Below are 10,288 nucleotides of genomic sequence, written 5' to 3'. Positions count from 1 at the left end.
CACAAAGTGAACTAAAGTATACAGAAAACTTAGACCAAATCTGTGAACACAGAGCTCAGGAAGTATAAGGACAGAGAAGTTCTCATCCTATTACAATAATTACTATCCAGTCCTACTGTAAGGAAGAAGAAAAGTTAATCTGGAATTGAAATCTTAATTTCAGCAATAATTTGAATCACATCAGTGACTACTATTTGGCCATTTTACTGTAAAAGTTGCAGTTTCTTATGATTCAGTCTAATAATTTAAGCATCGTGTATATATGTGTGTGTACAAATTCTGGGATTAAAGTCAGAGGCTCATGCTCTCATTCACAGTTGATGCTCTACCACGCAAACCATGTCAGTTCCACATTTTTTTACTGGTTCCATGGATATGTCTTTTAGATTTGTCTGCCTCAGCTGGCTTCAAACCTTACCCTTCAGATCTCAACTTTCTGATTAGTTAGACTTATAGGCATGGGCTTTGGGCACTCCTTTTCATTTAACCTCACTGACTTAGACAAGCAACGTTTCTAGTACACCTTTATCTCACATGCAGTGTGGTAGAGAGGTACTTTAAGGACAAGCCTCTTCCACTGGTTATTACCATCTCGGTCACCACTTTGACACTGAGATAACAGCCCCCAGCTGAAGCCCCAGTTCCTTCCTGTCTTTTCTTGTTTTCTGATCACTTTGAGGGAACAGCTTTGTCCCCATTGTGCACTCTCCACCACGATGCTCTGCCTCACCAGAGGCCCAAGCAAAGTGACCAAGTGATCGTGGACTAAAACCTCTGAAACCTTTCCTCCCTTTACATTTTCTCAAGTACTCTGTCACAGTGACAGAAAGCTAACATCACAGCAAAACAAAACTTCATTAAAGTCCCACAGGTTAGTTTAAAAACACAAAGTAGTATACAATTTTGAGTGAAGCCTTTTATTTTCTTGTCATTAATCAGTCGTACAAAAACATTTCAATTCCACAAGTTGGTTTATGACTACGATGCATCTTGACTAATGGTAACCCCTGCAATCATTCTCCTCCAGAGTTACATGTTTTAAATAAAAATAAATACAAGACTTTTGGGTCTGGGCCTCTAAGAAGATGACTCCAAAGCAGGAGGCTGAGGTGAAAGTAGATGATCAACGAAAAGTGGAGAAATAAATGTGCACCATTTTCAGTAGCCAGGAATGAGACACTTTCAGCTGCAGGACAGTGTGTGCTGTCAAGAAGGTCTAAAGTTAAATGGGACACTGAAATATCATGGTAATAATGAGTTCCAGGTGCTCTGCCATGTTCATGCAAACTGAGATAAGGCTTGTTAGGGGGTTGCGGCGCAAACTTCCTGGGCCAAGGGGGTCGGAGGGGGCTTTGACTGGTCAAGTTGTTCCTGAGTCAGAAGTGCTTCACTAGGACAAACAAGTTTCTGACTTTAAAAAATAAAGGATGTGAAGTAAAAATAAATCCTTGAAAGCTGAGAAGTGGCAGAGATGCAAATAGCAGAAAGGGCTCGGTGAGAGGCAGCTAGCTCAGGCCACCAGCCATATCACTGAGAATGGTGCGGGTGCTGAGGAGGAAAGCCAGGGCAGAAGTCACTACTACACAGTTCATGCCCAAGCAGTCTACCAGTCAATGGGGATGATCGGCCCACACACAGGTTCATGTAGCCATCTCACTTTCCCCCTTCATCCAAGAATATAATCATCTATAGTCTGTGAGCCACTCAACTGCCATTACATGTGGCAGGTAGGACCCATGCCAAAAAGAGCTTCTGAGGGGAAAACTCACCTTCTATGACCCTTGAGAAGAGTGAGTCAATTTATAAGTTGTGGACAATCTTGGGAATTATAAATCAGAATTCATTTGTATCAATAACAAAATGCATCTAAGAGACATCATTGGAGTTGAAGAGACACCTGGGAAAACCCAGCAGGGAGAGCTGAGCATCATTCCCTGTAAAATCATACTGCTGTCTCTCTGATTATATGTTACTTCATTTCTGCATTGGCCTCAAGGACAAGGAAACAAGGTATTGTCAGAAGTATTTGGACTTGATTTGGAATGACTTTGTGAAGATTTCCAGAGATTGAAACTCTCTGAAAGACACTATACCAGAAGGAACTATAGTCAAGCCTTTCCTTACTTATCAATAAGCTGAACATGAGAATTGCTCTAGAATTCCACCAGAAGCTACTGGAAGTTGGAGGCAGATTCATAAAACTGGATGCCAATTCTAGGGTCCAGTGCCAATGAAAGCACCCATTTGACTCATAATCCTGAGTTTACCACCTGTGAGTTTTACATGGCCTATACTATCATGATGTCATGATGAAAATCACAGAGAAAATGACTTCAGGAATGGCGAAACACATTATTGCAGTTATAGCATTGTCTACCACCCTATAGATCCAGAAAGCCAAGCCTATGAGATTGACTTCACCCTACCCTTGCTCAGAATCCCATGCCTAGTAAGAGTCAGCACCAAGATTCAGACATCCTCATGGAAGACCAAAGAGTGTAAACTCTGCTTAAAATTGACATTTGTGAGAGGTGCTGGTGACCTGTCATCTTAGCCTCCTATCAGGAGGCTGATATCTGAGGATCCTGGTTTGAAACTAGCCGGGGCAAGAAAGTTCATAAATTCTAATCTCCAATGAACTACAAAAAAAGTCAGAAGTAGAGCTATGGCTTAAGTAGTAAAGCACTAGCCTTGAGCAAAAATGGTCAGGAATAGTGCATCCAGGCCTTAAGTTCAAGCCCCAGGACCAGAACACACACACACACACAAATTGTGGCTGTTTCTTTTTCCCAAGATTTTTGAGGGCATAATAGTATTAGATAAAATCTATAAGAAGACTTGCTGAGATTGAATCATTTATCCAAGTAAAAATGTAAAACAAGTCCATTCTAAGTACATTTGTGTTTGTGTCATTGCCACATACATATTTGAGGCATCCTTCAGAGGCCAAGGAAAAGATGATTTCCAGAGTCCTAAACAACCAGTACCTTTGGATTTAGGAGAAAAAAATACATGTTCCACGCTAGAAAACTAGAAGAGCAAAAGTAGCAGACATTCTTTAAGGCAGACTGGTATATCAAAAGAAACAAAATATATAGAACTTTATTTTTATCTTACTTTAGTTCATATAAGCAAACTGTGGTAAATGGCAAGATGAGTATGCCAATGTTAGCACAAACATGCACACACATATGTACATATACACCTATAAACCAGACATGTCATATATTGCTGTGGCTTAAGATGGACTTTTTGTTTTTAGCAAGCAGGAGAGTTTAACAAAGGAAATCTAATACAGGACAAAAGTAAGGTTTGCTGGCAATGCTGTACTTCAGAGAAAAGGAGGAAATGGAAATTACATGTCACTGAAAAGTTCAGGAAGTGTCAGTGGACAATTATATTTCTCCTTGTATATTATACAGCCATTAGAAAGAATAATGTCATTGCAGGGAAATGGATGGAACAAGAACGAATCATGTTAAGTGAGGTAAGCAGAGCTCACAGAGACAGATGGCACATGTCCTTTCTGATATGTGGAAATTATACTAAACTATACTGGCATATGAAAAATTATACAGGATTCTGGATACTCACCCACAGTGCAACCAAAAGAGGATCCTCTTAGGAGAGAAACACAAAGGTGCCCAAGTGCCTCTTTATATTTATATAAAATAATATACATACTGAAACCAACTCCAAGATATGGAGTTGGTTTCTTCTTTTTTAATAGTTTTTGGTGATTCTGTCTCCTCTACCTGACCTATTGTGTATCCAAGTGTGTATCTTCAGAAGGACTGGGGGAAGGATGAAGAACTTGAGGGGAAAAGGTGAAAAAGTACAGCAGTGAATCCCATGATGACGGCCTGGATAGAGAACCTCTGAGGAGCGTGGCCCTTGCGCACGGTGTCCCTGATGGCAGCATCCCTAGGGAGTCCTGGCCTTACCAGATCACTGTAATGAGCATTTTTCAAAAAAAGAAATTCAGACCCACTTCCTATTAAAATATAATAAATATAAATAAATGAAAATAGTTCTAAGTCATTTAAAATTTTTTTAAAAGTACAGCAGTGGAGCCCATTGGACACTGATGAATGTGAACAATGAAACTCGTGGTGGAAATGTGAGGGAGGGACTGGGAGCAGGAGGTTCTGTTCAAAAGGAATCGTACCCATTACCTGACTTACGTAATTGTAATTGTAATCAATTGTAATTGTAATCCCTCTGTAGGTCACCTCTATAACAACAACAAAGCAAATGATTTAAAAAAATTGAAAACTGAATACCTAGTAAGTTGCAACTGTGACTTGTGTAAGTGGATTACTACCAAAAGAGACACTCATATTAATGTTTTTACCTACAAAAAAGTGTATGGGATTTTTTTTTGCATGCAACTTGAGTGCTTAAATGAATGAAAATGACTACTAAATCTGCATAAGGATCACCAGGCTTTCTAGAAATTCTCCAATCAAAAATACATTTACTGCTTTACTTTTTTGTTGGGGGGGGCGGGGGGGAGTCCGGTCGTGGGGCCTGAACTCTGGGCCTGGGTGCTGTCCCTCAACTCTTCAGCCCAAGGCTAGCGCTCTACCACTTGAGCCACAGCACCACTTCTGGCTTTTTTCTTTTTGCTTATGTGGTGCTGAGGAATCGAACCCAGGGCCTCAGGCATGCAAGGCAAGCGCTCTACCACTGAGCCACCTTCCCAGCCCCTGCTTTACTTTTTATTATCTAAAGTTTACTAAAAAAACAAACTGCCCATGTTGATATGTTAGTCTCTACTATTCTACATTTTTTTTATTTCTTCAAATTAGATGACTAAATGTAACAAATCTTTTATCTTGGGCTTACATTTTTATTCTGGTTGATATACTGATTTTTTTTTGCCAGTCTTGGGGTTCGAACTCAGGGCCTGGGATCTGTCCCTGAGCTTCTCTGTGTTCAAGGCTAGCATTCTACCGCTTGAGCCACAGCGCCACTTCCAGCTTTTTCTCTTTATGTGGTACTGAGGAATGAAACCCAGGGCTTCATGTATGTGAGGCAAGCACTCAACCACTAAGCCACATTCCCAGCTCTTTATTGACATTTTTTAGAGCATTGATCCATAATATTTTAAAGTCTTGGTAGCCACCATCAGCAATTCATGTCAATTACAGGCTAGGGTGTTTGTTAATGCTAAGTATATGATCTGTAAGTATGAAAGCACTCTGAATATTTCATCTTTGCAAGATTACAAGGTAAATGATCCCACTATGAGTTTTTCATAGACAGTGATGTTAATAATGTCACACAACCTATTTTCAATTTTGTTTCGGTTTCCCCACACCTTAACTGTTTTGACCTGAAAACTTTCTTTAACGGGAACATTGAATACTAAGGTCACTGTGGGTAAATGTTCCTGAGTGAGCTGTCCAAACTCTGACTCTAACTGAAGTCATGAGAGCAAAGCATCGATATTTTCCCATAGTGTGTGGCATGTAGGTTACTTTTATTTTCTTCTTGTAATTACAAAACTGACTTTTATTTAGCTCATCTTCAAAAAGAAATACCTTGCAGCAAACATAGGAAACCTTGATATCAGAGCATGTATTCATTCAGGGACCAACCATGCCTATCTTTCCTTTCATCAGTAATTCTCATAGCTTCTTTATTTCTGCATTTCCTGACTCTTACCTGATAACATCTTTGATTCATGCTTAGGCTAAAGTTTGCATGTATCAAGTACTTGATTCCACCTTCTACAATCGCTGAGTCACAACACTGTAGTCAGAATCTTTTCTGCTTTACCACATAAAGGAAACAGACAAATCATTTCAGCACCTTTACCCAAAACTGCACTTATACGCAGAATATAGGTCAAAAAAGATTGTTCCATGAGAATTTCAGGATATGTTGTCTCCTGCTTGTAGATTTAGTCTTAGTCTTAGTCTTTGGAACATATTCCTATTATTTCTTTAAAATTTCCTTATGTAATAAAATGATTTTTACACATCCTATGCCATTTAATCTTAAAATGAAATTAGAGTAGGCACCAGTACCTATGCATCTGTAATCTTAGCTACTGGAGAGGCTAAGATCAGAGGCCCCAGGATTGAAGCCAGTCTAGGAAAGAAAGTATTTATGAACTTCATCTCCATACCAACTAGCAAAAAGCCAGGCTGGTCAGGCACAAGTGGCTCCTACTCAGGAAGCTGAGATCTGACAATCATGGATCAAAGCCAGCCCGTGTAGGAAAGTCTATGAGATTCTTTATCTCTAATTAACCACAAAAAACAGAAGTGGCTTAAGCAGAAGAGCACTAACCTTGAGAAGAGAGAAAAAAAAAAAGCTGAGTTCAAGCCCCAGGGCTGGCACACAAAAAAAGCCAGGCTGGAGGCATGGCTCAAGTAACAGATCATCCAGGAAAGTAAGCTAGCAAATACAAGGTTATGAATTCATACCTCAGTACCATAAGAAAAAATAGAAAACTAAATTGATGAGTTATATTCCTCAACTGCAGGATTACAAGATAAGGAACACACTTCAAGAAGTTGAGCAGGCTTGCCCAAAGAGAAATTGAGATTCACCCAAAGGTTATTATGACCCTTTTCAGATAAGTTCCCAAACTATCTGAATATCAGTATCAACTGGAAGATTATACATAGAAATTCCTAGGTCCTGTCTTCCTAGGTCCTGTCTCATTTCCCAAGAAATGCTCTGGTAAGGGTACCATCAGTTCTGCCAGTCCATAGCCTCCTTCTTGAAGTCCATCATCTGCTATTTGTGGTTTGTTTTTGTTTCCTAGGTGGAATTCAGCCAAGAAAAGAAACAAAGTCAATTTTCCAAACCAAGGAAAAGATGAATAGTATAATAAATTGATAGCTATTTTCCTTGAGGTACCTCTTACCTCCTTTCTGAAGTATCATTTTTCAAATGATGTTTTTTAAGCAACAGAAATTGAGAATCTGAGAGTCCAGGAGTGTGGGGAAGTTACAGAGGAGGCATTCTATTTAAAGAGCTTGCTGAATTCCATGGAGTACATACCCTCACCATAGCTAGTTTCAAACTACTGATGATGCAACAACCTGCTCACAAAATTCCCTAATATCTAATGATGGGCATAGGAGCCAGTTTCACATACTACTGAGTACAGGATATAAAGAAAGGTAATTGAGCAATTCCCTGGAATTATCTAAATCATATGAACTCTCATCACTTTACCTATTGGCCTCAAGTTCCAATTTTCAAAGGCAGTGTCCTCTAAGTCCAAATTTCTCCCGAATATTTCCAAGAAATGCTCTGATAAGGGTCTAGGACATAATGAAGTCATGGGTGTGACCAGCGGATGAGCTCTTGGTAGAAGAGAAATGGATACCCCTTTGAGGGCTGCTCTTTCAATCTCCCGCCATGTGGCCAGGGCTAGTAAGATAGGGGAGCTGCCCACTGCCTAAGAGCACCTGAGTGGAAATGCAACTTTACTCTGGGTCTAAGAGCAAAGGAGTGGGTCTTTCTGTGCCTTTACTCAAGAAAAATGATATCTTTAGTGGTCAAGGTCAGCACTACCAACCACATAGAGAGACCCCTGGCCTGCTTTCAGTCCATGTGGTAAGCTAAAGGGGCAAGCTATTATTAGACACAGTGGGGATAACTGTTCAACAGCAGAATTTGCTCCTTTGCCTGGAGTACCTTTTGTGCATTCTAATCACCTTGGAAGATGGAGTAATTATGGAAGATAACTAGTACTGGGGACCCTAATACCTTAACATGACTACTACCCAGCATGGGTCAAAGTACCAAATATACTCCAAAACCAAATGTAAACCATTCTAGGATCCACTTTAGTTTGTTATTAGCTTATTCAAATCCAAAGGCAAGACAAATATTTTTTGGCTGTCTTCTATATGCATATACAACAAAGGTACATACTGTATAATTTCGTTTCTTGGGTAGGCAACCTCCATATGGCTCTACAAAAGGACAAACTTGCTTTGCATACTGATTCACTTTCATTCTGGTTGAGCTCATATGCATAACAATTCCGTGTCTACATTCTGTTTTCCTAAATAGAAAGAGTAGGTAGTTATTTGCCTAGAATGCAAAGAAAAGAAATCAATTCCAAAATGATTCAACCAGAGAGAACTGAATCAAGTGGGTTCACTTTCAACGAGTTACAGAGGAGGTAGCATGGGTAGATTTTGAGTCAGACCTAGATTTGATTCACTGAAATAGTGGGTCATCTAATCTACTTCCCAACCTATAAAACCTAACATTGGTTTAAATTGTATGGTAACATTTCCTACCATGTATCAAGCATCATGCTCTTTATCTGAATTATTAACCTAGTGGGTGAATAAATTCACATGAACACCAAAACAAGAAAATGTCTCAAATATATTATGTTAACTGAAAGACGGACATATTTATTTCATTTCTGTAAAATTTTTCCAAGTTAAAATTCCTCACAGGAAGATTCCATGGCTGCCTTGGGGACCAAGGGAACCAAGAGTGGAAGGACAGATTGATTACAAAGGGAAATTAGGAAATTTTTAAGGTGATACAAATATATTGTGATTGTGATATTGCTTTCACAGGCATGTACATCCCTCTAAACCCACTGGGCTATAATTTCATAACTATTTCTATTTTCTGTACTAAGTATGCCTTAATGAAATTGACAAAAAATGAACTAACAAATTCAGTATCAAAATACAAGCAAATCCCATGAAACAATTCTCACGTAACTAAGACTACTTCCCTATCAACTCAAATTCATGTCCTTCCAGTTGCTCTTCTAACACAAACGATGGAACAGTAATATTGATAACTCTAAGTCCCTGTGCTATTAAGATTCAACGGTATTTCAGAGTTAAATCATCATACAGAGTAGGACATGACCTCGCCACATGAAAACCATACCCTAGGGGCTGGGAAGGTGGCTCAGTGGTAGAGCGCTTGCCTTGCATGCCTGAGGCCCTGGGTTCAATTCCTCAGCACCACATAAGCAAAAAGAAAAAAGCCAGAAGTGGCGCTGTGGCTCAAGTGGTACAGCGCTAGCCTTGAGCTGAAGAGCTGAGGGACAGCGCACAGGCCCAGAGTTCAGGCCCCACGACCAGACCCCCCTCCCCCCACCACAAAAAAAAAAAAAAAAAAAAAAAACATACCTAAATCCAGTTCACACCTGGTAAATCAAGTTCACGTGGCTTGACTCACTAGAATGGATGTGCCCAAAAATCAGTCTGCACTGTACCAGACATCAAGTGGTCAGCCACTGAACGGTCCCAACCAATTTATTTGGTTACCAATTTCTGAGAAGAAATGAGTAATGCCTATCTCTAAGCTTACTAAGGATGGCAAACTTTCACCTAATTATGTAGCACATTTATACAGAAGCTGTGCTCCAAAATCCAGTTACTAATTCCAAATTTTTTATTTCCATTTGTGGTGCCCCTAATATTTTTAGCCATCAATTTTAAAAGGTCAGTGGAATGCAGGCGAATATTTGTACACCTACAATCTAGTACTTTGGACTAGTGATTTCCAAAAGTACTTTTGACAAAACAAGCACTTCAGAATGAATTGTCCACTTGTTTCCTCATCAACAGGTATTGATGTCTGTATTTTATCTTAAATACTACATTAGTTGCCTTTCTATCATTGGAATAAAGTACTGAAGAAAAATCAACTTAAAGGTTCATTTTGACTCATAGTGACAGGTTTCAGTCCATGGTCAGCTGTTGCATTGTTCTGGGTTAATGTCACAACATGATATCATGGCAGAAAGCTCATAGGAGGATAAGGTTGCTCACTTCATAGTAGCTAGGAAGCAGAGATATGCACAAAGGCAGGGGCCAGGTACAAAATATACCTTTAAAAAGGCATACCCCAAGGGCTAGGAAAGTGGCTCAGTGGTAGAGTGCTTGCCTCCCATACATGAGGCCCTGGGTTCAATTTCTCAGCTCCACATAAGCAGAAAAAGCCAGAGGTGGCGCTGTGGCTCAAGTGGTAGAGCCTAGCCTTGAGCTGAAGAGCTCAGGGACAGCACCGAGGCCCAGAGTTCAGGTGCTACAACTAAAAAAAAAAAAAAAGGCATACCACTTCATCAGCTTGGGAGGCTCCAAGAGTTTCCACACTTCCAAACAGTGACATCATCTGAGGACCAAACTTCCAAGGAAGAAGTTTTGGGTAGACATTTAAGATAAAAAGTACTTTCTATGTGCCCTCATACATATGTTCTATGATAGGTTTTATAAAACCTGCATTTTTTTAGATATTTAAACTTACTGTGAAAATAATAATTCAACAGTTCCCATAA

Source organism: Dipodomys spectabilis, unplaced genomic scaffold (assembly GCF_019054845.1).
Source record: "Dipodomys spectabilis isolate Male_0828 unplaced genomic scaffold, ASM1905484v1 ptg000234l, whole genome shotgun sequence".
In the NCBI taxonomy this organism is placed as follows: Eukaryota; Metazoa; Chordata; class Mammalia; order Rodentia; family Heteromyidae; genus Dipodomys; species Dipodomys spectabilis.
Note: the sequence above shows the minus strand (reverse complement) of the source record.